Source organism: Schistocerca gregaria, chromosome 2 (genome assembly GCF_023897955.1).
Source record: "Schistocerca gregaria isolate iqSchGreg1 chromosome 2, iqSchGreg1.2, whole genome shotgun sequence".
Lineage (NCBI taxonomy): Eukaryota > Metazoa > Arthropoda > Insecta > Orthoptera > Acrididae > Schistocerca > Schistocerca gregaria.
This window is the reverse complement of record NC_064921.1, coordinates 883,654,802-883,668,789: the sequence shown is the minus strand read 5'-3', so window position 1 is coordinate 883,668,789 and position 13,988 is coordinate 883,654,802. Positions and strand designations below refer to the sequence as shown.

The following is a 13,988-nucleotide window of genomic DNA, read 5'->3' as shown; positions in this document are numbered from 1 at the left end:
ATGTACTTGCACCTGGATGAAGTCACTTTAGCTGGAAACAGATTGAAAAAGATTTGTTAGAGGACCCTATAATAAAAACTAACATCTCAGAAGTAACAGTGAACAACGTGTTGCCTTCTCGACAGTGGCAGTGAAGTAAGTGCTTTGTCCCAAGCATTCTTTGATTCTGTTACTAATAAGAGTGAATTAACTGTCATGGAATTAAGTGGTTTACGATTAATAGGTGCTACTGGGGAAGTTTCTAGACCAGTAATGCTCTAAACTTTGATACCATTTGGTATAGGTAACATAATAACAGATCATCCTCATTTAATCATGCTCAGTTTAAGTGTTGAGATGTTAATTGGCACAGATTTGTTAACAAAATATCAGAAAATGATTGATTTTGATCAGAATCACTTAGTATTAACCTTACCTGATTAAATAACCTTTCATAGAAAATTATATATGTAGTAAAAATGAAACATGGGAACTGCCTATTACAGTAATGAGGAATAAGGGATACTTGTATAAAGGTACTGACTTTAGTAATAATGTGCATCTTGCTAATGTGGAAGGGAACTATATCCTAGAAGAGATAGAGGCAAAGGTACAGTCAATAAATCAAATTTCTGATAGACAGAGAGCAGAATTAAGGGAAGTATTAACCACTAATCACAATGTATTCTTGAATATGCCTGGTGAAGTTAAAGCCTGGGCAGGTATTTTTAAGAAACCTTATCAGATACATGGTTCAAGAAAGCAAGTGGTTAAGAAAGAAATTCTACATATGTTGACATGGGGTGTCATTGAGCAAGCAGTTAGTGAATACAATAGTCCTCTGGTTGGTGGGCCTAAGTGTGATGGAAGCATTAAATTAGTAATGGATGCACAATGACTAAATGACATTGTAATAAGAGTGAGTGATCATCCCCAAAATATGGATGAACTGACACAAAAGTTCGGAGGAGTTAGGTATCTTACAGCTATGGATATAACTTGTGGATACTGGAATTTGACCCTGGTGAAAGAATCATGTAAATATACAACCTCTGTGTGTGAAGGAGTGTGCTACCAACATAAACCAGTCCCATTTGGATTAAATAGTTCCATGTGCACCTTTGTAAGAGTAATGGCTCAAGTATTTGGGCAGGAATTGTTAGATCAGGTGACTAGCTATGTAGATGATATAGTGTTGGCTAGTGTTGGCAATTACCACATGGGAAGAACATATCAGTCTACTAGACCAGGTGCTAGAAGCTGTAGAAAACAGAGGTATAAAATGAAAGTTAGAGAAGACAGAGTGTGTAAGAGACAAAATAAAATTCCTGTGCCATGAAATTAGCAGGGTGAGTATATTACCTGATCCTTCCAAATTATCAGCCATTGAAACGTGCCTAGAAATCAAAAGCAGCTCAGGTCACTGTCCTGTTTATTTGGATTCTGCCATTTTGTTGAAGATCACTTACTTAATGAACCTTGTTTAGTACACCTGCTGAAGAAGAATAACCCATGGTTTTGGACTAAAGAGTGCCAGTCCACTTTTGAAGAAATAAGAAACTGTTTGATGAATAGTCTGTGTTTACATAATCCAGATTTTTCAAACACCTCTTGCAAGGCAGTTGACACAAGTTGTTATGGGATTGCAATAGAGGTGTTTCAGATGAAGACAGAAGGTGACCAAGAGATACATAAAACAATAGCATTAGCGAGTCGTCCACTGCAGCCGGCTAAGCAGAATCATGGAATTTCAGAATTACAAGCACTGGCTATCATGTTTGGTATGCGGAAGTTTCAGCATTATTTGTTACAGCACGAGGTGATAATCTATAGTGATCACAAGGTACTTAGGTTTTTAAAAACTTGCAAACTGAGACATCCAAGACTAACCAGGTGGGACATGTACTACTAGCAGTTCAACCTTGACATTAAGTACATACAAGGGAAGACAGTGTTTTGTGGGGATTTCAATACTGATTTTTCAAAAGACAGCAACATCAGAGTTGCTTTCATAAATATGACCAACGCATTCAATATGATCCCCACAATACACTGCCCAACAAGATTAACAGAATGCACAAAATCAATTATTGATTAAATATTCATCTCAGAAACAAATTACAGATTCACAAGCAGAGTACTGAGCATGGGTTATAGTGAACACGGGGCACAGCTGCTGTGTATAAAAATGCCAACAAGTAGTAGCAGTTCCAAAACAAAGTAGTTAAAAAAAGAACCTTTTCTGAAGATAACATTAGAATTTTTAATCTCTTACTGGTGAAGGAAAACTGCAAAAGCATCACCACTCAGAACAATGTTGATAGCATGTACATGAGTTTTCAGAGCATCTTTCTTCACTTTTTTAATGTAGTATTACCAAAAATAGTAAAAACAGTAAAATCTAACAATAATAAGCAATGGGTAGCAAAAGGCATAAAAATTTCCAGGGAGAGAAACAGATTTCTGCAGTACTGTTGTAAGAAATACAGACGAACCCAAGAATTTGCAGATTATTCAAAATCCTACAAAAGAATCTATGGTAGAGTAGTCAAAGAGGTAAAAATTATGTGGAATGGCAATTAGATAAGAAACTCATCTAACAAAATGAGATCCATGTGGAGAGTTATAAAGAAAGAAACTTGTACTTCAGCACCAAAGAAAAAGAATGTATCATTAACACGAGAAGGCTCAAAAGTCACAGACCCAAATTCAGTTGTGGAAAAATTCAATGAATACTTCACTTCACTAGCTGAAGACCTAATTCAAGTACACTGTCAAGACCAGTCCCAAGCTTCTTCAGCAAGTCAGTGATCTAGACTGCTTCTGTGTATGTTTATGAAACAAAACCCAATGAAATTATTAGTAAAATTAAATCATTAAGCAATAAAATGAGACGTGGTTTTGATGAAGTACCTGATTAAAAGCATGTGCTCACCACACAGCAAACTCCTTGGCAAAAAATTTTCAACCTCTCTTTAAAAACTGGTGTATTTACAAACATTTTTAAAATAGCAAAAGTTTCACCACTGCTAAAAAAAGGTTCTTCTGAAAAAATATCAAACTACGGACCGTGTCACAGTTAAGATCCCTCTCAAAAATACTAGTAAAACTCTTTTATGACAGGCTTTTAAGTTTCATAAATAAATAAGCACCTATTACAGCACAACAAGATGGTTTTAGAAAGTCTAAATCTACACAGACAGGAATTTTCGAATTCTTAGACTGCATTTTCAAATCCCTTGATCAACATAAAATAGCTACAGGTATTTTTATAGATCTATCAAAAGCCTTTGATGTCCCGGACCATAACACACTGCTAGCAAATTAGAAAGATGAGGAGTAAGAGGTGTAGCACATAGCTGGTAGTGTTCATACTTAAAAAACCACATGCAGAAAGTATCACTTCAGTATGAATTCAAAAAAATGAATAAATCAAGAAACAGCTCCTTTCTAGCCAATTACTAATAAAATGTGGTGTACCATAGGGCTCAATCTTAGATCCACTACTCTTTTTGATTTATGTGGATGACTTAGTTACATATATGAGTCCAACAAAAACTATCGTGTTTGTCAATGACTCCAGCATATTACTCACTGGATCCAGTTCAGAGACATTGCAGTCCAGAGCAGAAAGTTCACAAAAAACACACTCATTGTTGTTGTTGTGGTCTTCAGTCCAGAGAGTGGTTTGATGCATCTCTCCATGCTACTCTATCCTATGCAAGCTTCTTCATCTCCCAGTACCTACTGCAACCTACATCCTTGTGAATGTGCTTAGTGTATTCATCTCTTGGTCCCCCTCTATGATTTTTACCCTCCACGCTGCCCTCCAGTACTAAATTGGTGATCCCTTGATGCCTCAGAATATGCCCTACCAACCAATCGCTTCTTATAGTCAAGTTGTGCCACAAATTGCTCTTCTCTCCAATTCTATTCAGTACCTCCTCATTAGTTATGTGAACTACCCATCTAATCTTCAGCATTCTTCTGTAGCACCATGTTTCAAAAGCTTCTATTCTGTTCTTGTCTAAGCTATTTATCGACCATGTTTCACTTCGATACATGGCTACACTCCACACAAATACTTTCAGAAACGACTTCCTGAAACTTAAATCTATACTCGATGTTAGCAAATTTCTCTTCTTCAGAAACACTTTCCTTGTCATTTCCAGTCTACATTTTATATGCTCTCTACTTCGATCAACATCAGTTATCAAATATCAAAACTCATTTACTACTTTAAGCGTCTCATTTCCTAATCAAATTCCTGCAGAATCACGCAATTTAATTCGACTACATTCCATTATCCCAATTTTGCTTTTGTTCATGTTCATCTTATATCTTCCTTTCAAGACACTGCTCTTTCAGGTCCTTTGCTGTCTCTGGCAGAATTTCAATGTCATCGGCGAACCTCAAAGTTTTTATTTCTTCTCCATGGATTTTAATTCCAACTCTAAATTTTTCTTTTGTTTCCTTTACTGCTTGCTCCATATACAGATTGAATAACATTGGGGACAGGCTACAACCCTGTCTCACTCCCTTTCCAACCACTGCTTCCCTTTCATGCTCCTCGACTCTTATAACTGCCATCAGGTTTCTGTACTAATTGTAAATAGCCTTTCACTCCCTGTATTTTAACCCTCTCATCATCAGAATTTGAAAGAGAGTATTCCAGTCAACATTGTCAAAAGCTTTCTCTATGTCTACAAACGCTAGAAATGTAGATTTGCCTTTCCTTAACCTATTTTCTACGATAAGTCATGGGGTCAGTGTTGCCTCACGTGTGCCAACATTTCTACGGAATCTAAACTGATCTTCCCCGAGGTTGGCTTCTATCTGTTTTTCCATTCGTCTGTAAAGAATTCATGTTAATATTTTGCACCTGTGGCTTGTTAAACTGATAGTTCAATAATTTTCACATCTGTCAACACATGCTTTCTTTGGGATTGGAATTATTATATTCTTCTTGAAGTCTGAGAGTATTTCATCTGTCTCATACATCTTGCTCACCAGATGGTAGAGTTTTCTTAGGCCTGGCTCTCCCAAAGCTGTCAGTAGTTCTAATAGAATGTTGTTTACCCCCAGGGCCTTGTTTCGACTTAGGTCTTTCAGTGCGCTGTCAAACTCTTCATGCAGTATCATATCTCTTATTTCATCTTCATCTACATTAACTTCCATTTCTATAATATTGTCCTCAAGAACATCTCCCTTGTATAGACCCTCTATATACTCCTTCCACCTTTCTGCTTTTCCTTCTTTGCTTAGAACTGGGTTTCCATCTGAGCTCTTGATGTTCATACAAGTGGTTTCTTTAATTTTCTTGTAGGCAGTATCTATATCACCCCCTAGTGATATATGCCTCTACATCCTTGCATTTGTCCTCTAACCATCCCTGCTTACCCATTTTGCACTTCCTGTCAATCTCATTTTTGAGACGCTTGTATTCCTTTTTGCCTGCTCCATTTACTGCATTTTTGTATTTTCTTCTTTCATCAATTAAATTCAATATTTCATCTGTTACCCAAGGGTTTCTACTAGCCCTCGTCTTTTTACCTATTTGATCCTATGCTGCCTTCACTACTTCATCCTTCATAGCTACCCATTCTTCTTCTACTGTATTTCTTTCCCCCATTCCTGTCATTTGTTCCCTTATGCTCTCCCTGAAACTCTGTACAACCTCTGGTTTAGTCAGTTTATCCAGGTCCCATCTCCTTAAATTCCCACATTTTTGCAGTTTCTTCAGTTTTAATCTACAGATCATAACCAATAGATTGTAGTCAAAGTCCCCATCTGCCCCTGGAAATGTCTTACAATTTCAAACCTGTTTCCTGAATCTCTGTCTTACCATTATATAATCTATCTGATACCTTCTAGTACCTCCAGGCTTCTTCCATGTATACAACCTTCTTTCATGATTCTTGAACCAAGTGTTAGCTATGACTAAGTTATGCTCTGTGCAAAATTCTACCAGGCGGCTTCCTCTTTCATTTCTTAGCCCCAATCCATATTCACCTACTACATTTCCTTCCCTCCCTTTTTCTATTATCGAATTCCAGTCACCCATGACTATTAAATTTTTGTCTCCCTTCACTATCTGAATAATTTCTTTTATCTCATCATACATTTCATCAATCTCTTCGTCATCTGCACAGCAAGTTGGCATATAAACTTGTACTACTGTGGTAGGCATGGGCTCTGTATCTATCTTGGCCACAATAATGCGATCACTATGCTGTTTGTAGTAGCTTACCCGCTTTCCTATTTTCCTATTCATTATTAAACCTACTCCTGCATTACCCCTATTTGATTTTGTGTTTATAACCCTGTATTCACCCGACCAGAAGTCTTGTTCCTCCTGCCACCGAACTTCACTAATTCCCACTATATCTAACTTTAACCTATCCATTTCCCTTTTTAAATTTTCTAACCTACCTGCCCGATTAAGGGATCTGACATTCCATGCTCCGATCTGTAGAACGCCGGTTTTCTTTCTCCTGATAACAATGTCCTCCTGAGTAGTCCCCACCTGTTGATCTGAATGGGGGACTATTTTACCTCCGGAATATTTTATCCAAGAGGACGCCATCATCATCTAACCACACAGTAAAGCTGCATGCTCTCACGAAAAATTACGGCTGTAGTTTCTCCTTGCTTTCAGTCATTCACAGTACCAGCACAGCAAGGCCGTTTTGGTTAGTGTTACAAGGCCAGATCAGTCAATCATCCAGACTGTTGCCCCTGCAACTACTGAAAAGGCTGCTGCCCCTCTTCAGGAACTACATGTTTGTCTGGCCTCTCAACAGATACTACTTCGTTGTGGTTGCACCTACAGTATGGCTATCTGTTTAGCTGAGGCACGCAAGCCTCCCCACCAGTGGCAAGATCCATGGTTCATGGGGGGGGGGGGGGGGGGGGAGGGGGGGGGGGACAAACCCATTATAAGTACTGAAAAAACTGTGTGTGTCAATTTTCATTTAATTCCTCCAATTAATCAAATGTCTATTCAAGCACAATTGAAAAATGATCCCCTAGAAAATGTAAGTGTCACAAAATTTTTGGGTCTATGGGTTCAGCAAGACATACAGTGGGACACACATATAAATAACTTGTTTAGAAAACTATCATCTGTGTGCTATGGCCTAAGAATTTTAATGGATAAAACAAGCAAAACAACAGTACTGCAGGCATACTATGCACAGTTCCACTCACTAGTCTGATATGGGATCATTTTCTGGGGATACTCAACTCATAGTATAAAGGTTTTAGAATGCAAAAACAAGCTCTAAGAATAATTTGTGGCCTTAAAAAGAAGGAGTCCGGTACATCCCATTTTGCTGACCTTGGTATTCTAAATGTTCCAAGTTTATTCATTTATGAAACTATCTCATTCACTAGGGACTACCTCCTGAAAACAGGCAAACTGCTACAGAACAAAAATGAACACAAGTATAGTACCAGAGGGAAATCAAATATACATCAAAAATATCACAGAACAACCACCTATCAGAGGAGCATAATTAACATTGGTGTAATACTACACAATAAGATACCAGAGGCAATAAAAAATGCTACTCATCCAATATCTAAAGATAAACTAAAGGCATTTCTAATAAAACGTAACAAAATTACTTGTAATAGGTGCCTATTTTAATTTGCCTGTTATTTTGCTAATACTATTTATTATTGTAACTTATCTTTGACCTGTCCAATATCAATTGTACAATTTGTGCTGTATGATAAAACTGGACCAATAAAAAATCAAATCAAATCAAAAAACAATGTGATAGCAGATGGGCTATGAAGAAGTGCTGAGTTATGCAAGGAATTAGAAATTACATTAGCAGATAAGAATGAAATGAGCATGTTGGCCATACATGAGCTCAAGGAGGAAGATGCCATGAAGAAAGTATGTAAAAACTTGAGAAGGGAGCAAAATGTTGATGATCCGGCGAGGTTAATCAAAAGCCTTTTAGGAGTACCCAGCTATCCAAGAGTTGCACAGAACTATTGCCTACATAAAGGAATTTTATTCTGAATAAGGAAGTTAGATTTATCAGAATAGAAAATATGTTTTCCATCACAATATGTGGATTTGCTGATAGATTACATGCATCTACAATATAGCCATTAGGGAGCCAAGAAATGCTTAGCTACATTAAGTGAGCAAGTGATTTTCGACAACATCCTTCATAGAGTAGCACGAAGGCTAGCAACCTGTGTTGTCTGTCAGAAGGTACATACATAAATAGTATAGCACAGGGAAATTGCACAATGTACAACCAAGTGAACCTCTGGAGTTATATGCAGCCAATCTCTTTGGCCCCCTCCTCACATCTTAAGGAGGGTGTACCCATGTTTTTGTGGTCATTGACAGTTTTAGTTAGTATGTCAAACTACATCCAGTAAAGAGAGCTAACACCAAAATGATGACAGACAAGCTAGAAAAGGTCTATTTTGTAAAGACTGGCAAGCCTAAGAGTCTCTTATCGGACAACAGTCCGCAATTTATATTGGGAAAATTTAAAGCATGTCTAGAAAAGGTAGGAATTCACCATATAAGGATCTCAGTGTATTTTCCACAGGGAAATATGAATGAGACAGTTATGTGTGAGCTAAACAGACTGTGTAGGACTTACTATGCCAGGAAGCATTGAACTTGTGCTGATCACATCAAAAACTTTGACGAAATCACCAAAAATCTTAAACATGATGCCACAGGCTTTGCTCCATGTGAACTAACGTTTAATAAAGAAGCCCATAACATCTTTTAAAACAAGGATGATTTTCCAGCCCTATCTCAAATCTCTATACATGAGAAGAAGGCACAGGTTATGGCAAATACAAGTAAAAGAGTTTTGGGTAGAAAAAGAAGGCATGATGCAAAAGCCTGCCCCAATATTTTTAACATTGGTGAACTAGTATTAATTAAAACTAAAGAAAAATCTAAGGAAATTCTACCAAGTTTCAAGACTTTAATCAAAATAACAATCAATACGACTATTCTTGAAAAAATATTTCAGAAGTCAGGTCCTACTGTCAGTTCCATTCTAAAAATTCTAGCCAAAAATTTAAAGGCACTCAAACTGAAACTAAAGTCATACAGAGTAGAAACATTCTCTTCAGTGAGCACAAGAAGGATGTGGACTTGCAGACTGGAAATTATGGGCAATATGTTCTCCATCACTTTCTGGCTGACCGCAAAAATAGTTTTCCGGCTCTTGTAAAAGACAACAACGAATGAACAAATTCAATATTATTATCCACCCACGCCATCACATGGGATCTGTTATACTTTCTTCTTCAGTTCTAACTTCCTAGTGACATACAACAAACAGTTTGGAGAAAAAATTGTGAATGTCTCTGTCTACTGTACAGTATTTTACAAGTCACACTCAAAACAGTCTTCAAGTAACAAGAAACATATTTTTCCAGTTAAGAAAACTCTTCAGGAATCCACTACCTGCCTCACTTTTCACATTACACTCAGGCTAATAAGGTCAGGAAAAAATCCTGCAGAAGCAACTGACAACCGGTTATGTACAATGATATTTAACAATACAAATAAAAATAAATATCATAAATCATTTAGCTCTCAACCTGGTGCTATCAATATAACACAAATCAATATCTTGTGTATCATTATAGCTTTTTATTTATTTAATACTTGGACTACTGTGTCAGTAGCCAGAAATTGATCTGTATTTTACTACTGACACACACAGCATCAAAAACACAAAAAATTCAGTAAAGATACTGTCTTGTGAATGCAACAATATGATTATAATAAAACAATCTGCAAGGTTAGTCTCTGCTAGTAAAATGTACAAGAGGATTATAAACAATCACTCATGAAAAATACTTAATGACACTCTACAGTGACACTAGCAGAAAATTCTTTAGTAAACAGAAATTAAAAACAAGAAACTTAATCCTATGTTGTAATATGTTCCTGCAGTTCCCCTAAATGGTAAATGAAGGTTAACTGAAACATAAGTGGAGTAAATTAACAATAATACCTTGTGTCACAACAGTTTATTACAGGAAGTGATGCATATAGTTTCTAGCAGTTGTAGACTTGGAGAAAGCTTTTGACGATGTTGACTGGAATGCTCTCTTTCAAATTCTGAAGGTGGCAAGGGTAAAATACAGGGAGCAAAAGGCTATTTACAATTAGTACAGAAACTAGATGGCAGTTATAAGAGTCGAGGGGCATGAAAGGGAAGCAGTGGTTGGGAAGGGAGTGAGACAGGGTTGTAGCCTGTCCCCAATGTTACTCAATCTGTATATTGAGCAAGCAGTAAAGGAAACAAAAGAAAAATTCAGAGTAGGAATTAAGAAAAATTCAGAGTAGAAATTAAAATCCATGGAAAAGAAATAAAAATTTTGAGATTCACTGATGACACTGTAATTATGTCAGAGGCAGCATAGGACCTGGACGAGCAGTTGAACGGAACAGTGTCTTGAAAGGAGGATATAAGATGAACATCAACAAAAGCAGAATGAGGATAATGGAATGTAGTTGAATTAAGTTGGGCTATGCTGAGGGAATTAGATTAGGGAAGGAGACACTTAAAGTAGTAAACGAGTTTTGCTATTTGGGGAGCAAAATAACTAATGATGGTCGAAGTAGACAGGATATAAAATGTAGACTGGCAATGGCAAGGAAAGCGTTTCTGAAGGAGAGAAATTTGTATAACATTGAGTATAGATTTAAGTGTCAGGAAGTCGTTTCTGAAAGTATTTGGATGGAGTGTAGCCATGCAAGGAAGTGAAACATGGACGGTAAATAGTTTGGACAAGAAGAGAATAGAAGCTTTTGAAACATGGTGCTACAGAAGAACGCTGAAGATTAGATGGGCAGATCACATAACGAATGAGGAGGTATCGAATAGAATTTGGGAGAAGAGAAATTTTTGACACAAATTGACTATAAGAAGGGATTGGTTGGTAGGACATGTTCTGAGGCATCAAAGGATTACCAGTTTAGTACTGGAGGGCAGCATGGAGGGTAAAAATCACAGAGGGAGACCAAGAGATGAATACACTAAGCATATTCAGAAGGATGTAGGTTGAAATAGTTACTGGGAGACGAAGAAGCTTGCACAGGATAGTGTAGCATGGAGAGCTGTATCAAACCAGTCTCTGGACTGAAGACCACCACCACAACAACAACATACAGTTAGTTAAGAAGGCAGCTGTAATCAGTGGCTAAAATTATAAATTATGTCAACAAAGTAATGTGCACGAAAAAACAAGAAGTTAGTTTTGTTCAAAATAATAACCAAATATAGAATAAGCTTTCAGTCATAATGTAGAATAATGCACTGTTAATGATAAAAGTCACAATTTCCTGTTTTGCAAACTGATAAGTGCCTTCCATGACTCAAGACAGTATTAAAAGTACAGCAGCAGCTACTCGTATTTCAATCATACTCTAATGTTAGTATCTCATCAGGTGACACTATATCTAGCGTAAATTATAAGCACAAAGTATGTAATACCAGCAAAAAAGAAAGTCAAAAACAATGACAAAATACTGGTACATGAACCTAAGCTTTGTATGTAGTAATCTAATTAAAAAGAAGAATGGAAAGAAATGAGTGCCAATATATTTAAAAAAAGATAACACAAACATATCTATCTCATTACTAAATAAGTTTTTGGTATTATTACTAGACACAAACTCCAAGCAGAACTTTTTTTTTATATAAAAAAAAAATTCCGTAATCACAAGTATGTCAAACTTTACCTGTAAAGCAAGAAATTCCCAGAGCAAATGGCTTATACACACTGCAGAGAAGGCTTATATCAAGTAAGACTTAACGGTTATGAAAAATGAGGCTGAGAGCAAGTCACAACTTGTTTGCTGTACGAATGGGCCGTTAGCTATGTCAACACACATTACCATATTTACCGAATGAGTGTGTACAGAAGGAGAAAGACCTGTTAGGGAAATATTATTTTAACAGGAGCTCATTTCCTGGCGTTTCTCAGTATTTGGTGATAGTGCAAATTATATACAGTATTAAACTATACCTAGTGCAAATTATATACAGTATTAAATGATACCTAGCATACAAAAGAACTATCCAGCAGATGGGTCATTTGTAAAACATTATTATAATAATAGCAACAATACTATCTTGTTAACACAATTATGTAAAGAATTGTATTAATTGTTTACTTTCATTTTGCATTAGACTAATTTTATCAGCAATATTATCTGCTGTTACTTGTTGCTTCCATCAGTAATCATCTGACAATTATTCTAGTAGCCTTGATCAAAAATATAGATAGTAAAAAATATTCTTCTTCTTCTTCTTCTTCTTCTTCTTCTCCTCCTCCTCCTCCTCCTCATGACATTACAACTATGCATTGGTCTATTAAAAAAATCTCTGACCCCACTGTTCATCAATTGATCTGTTCATTGTGGATGATTAAGTATTTCATTTTAGGTACACATTCCATGCTTCTTACAACCTATCAGGCGTGATCAATTCTTCCATCTTTATCCATCATGATTCAAGAAATATTTTTTACTAGTAGTGGCTTATAGCTTACAAGTTGTCATTTATCATGTTGCAAGTGTTAATAAATCAATAAATTTGTGGCTGCAACACACAGATTAAGGAAAGTGATATGAGCAATCCTGTAAGAAGAATATGAACTGACTTTTCTTCAGACTTGTTCTATACTAAGAAACTCAGTAGTTCATGAATTCAGACAAGGTTTAAAAGAACCTTTCAATTTTGTTCCATAACATTTGTAAATTAAATGGTCTGAAAACTAATAAGAAAGAATTTTGATGTTGACTGTGGTACAGATGTCAATGAGAAACCAAATAATAATAATCAATAAAACATCAAGTGACTGATCATAGCAGTCTCTAAAAAGGAACTTTGAAAAACTGGAATTTTAGTGTTAGTACTCACTTGTTATAAGTAGCCAACCCATCTCTCTTGTTAATTTATGCCCAGCCTTTCTATCTTCTTTTCTTCTGCCCTTGCCCAAAAGCCACTCATCCACGACTTCTTTCTGTTCCATCCTTTTTTGTGTCCAGTGGCTGCACAACACAGATTAAGGAAAGTGATGCGAACAATCCTGTAAGAAGAATGTGAACTGACTTTTCTTCAGACTTGTTCTATACTAAGAAACTCAGTGGTTCATGAATTCAGACAAGGTATTAAATGAACCTTTCAGGTTTGTTGTATAACATTTTAAAGTTAAATGGACTGAAAAACTAATAAGAGAGAAATTTGATGTTGACTGTGGTACAGATGTCAATGAGAAACCACACTAACTAAACATTCTTGAAGAGCATAGTAAGGGTGTAGTTTGAAAGGTATTTAAGTTCATTCAGCTGTATCTCATGTTTTATAAATTCCATCATAAAGGAGAGCCTTCAAGGATGTGGAATGAATCAAATTTTACAGCAAGAGACAGTACACTGGCAAAAAATTATAACTAGTACTAATCTACTCATGTGATTAGTTATGGAAACTGTTTCTATATTATTTTATGTATCTATTTGTATATCAGTCTCTCCAGAGATGTCATCTTTTATCATACCACTATGTGGGCAGTGTGTATGTGTTCAGCTGAGTGCTACACCAGTATGGTCCTCCAAGCCATGCAAGTTGCAGTGAATTCAGGCAGTGTATTCACAACATGGAGAACACCCAGCTATATCTGGGCCTGCACCTTGCCTCATAAATTTTTGTTATGAAAAGGGAGATAGATCATTTCTACTAATAATTAGATACAAGATTCCAATATTCCATAAATCAGTCAGTCCCAAAAGCTTTGAGAAATTGCAAATCTGAAATGATAAATAACTGCCAGAGGTGGGAACTGAACCAGTGACACACAAGTTGCCAGTCAGTGGCTATAATCATTACAGCATGGCATACAATATACAGTGAACAGCAATATGTATTGGTACAAAATTGTAAGAATCTCTCACAATGCTTCTGCAAGATGTTCCATTATCAACTGTACACATTATTTTA

General features: G+C 36.4%; 1 protein-coding gene across 2 annotated transcripts in view; it reads right to left on the bottom strand.

Annotated features, from left to right (window-relative positions):
- Positions 1 to 13,988, bottom strand: part of LOC126336612 (uncharacterized) — a 219,274-nt gene that overhangs the window by 200,158 nt on the left and 5,128 nt on the right. Inside the window, exon 2 of one of the 2 annotated variants that reach the window (XM_050000481.1) lies at positions 12,912 to 13,080. The gene's annotated coding sequence lies outside the window, so the exon portion shown is untranslated. Of the gene's footprint in view, positions 1 to 11,728; positions 11,799 to 12,911; positions 13,081 to 13,988 lie in introns of those variants that run through there. The other variant, XM_050000482.1, reaches the window with a different exon arrangement.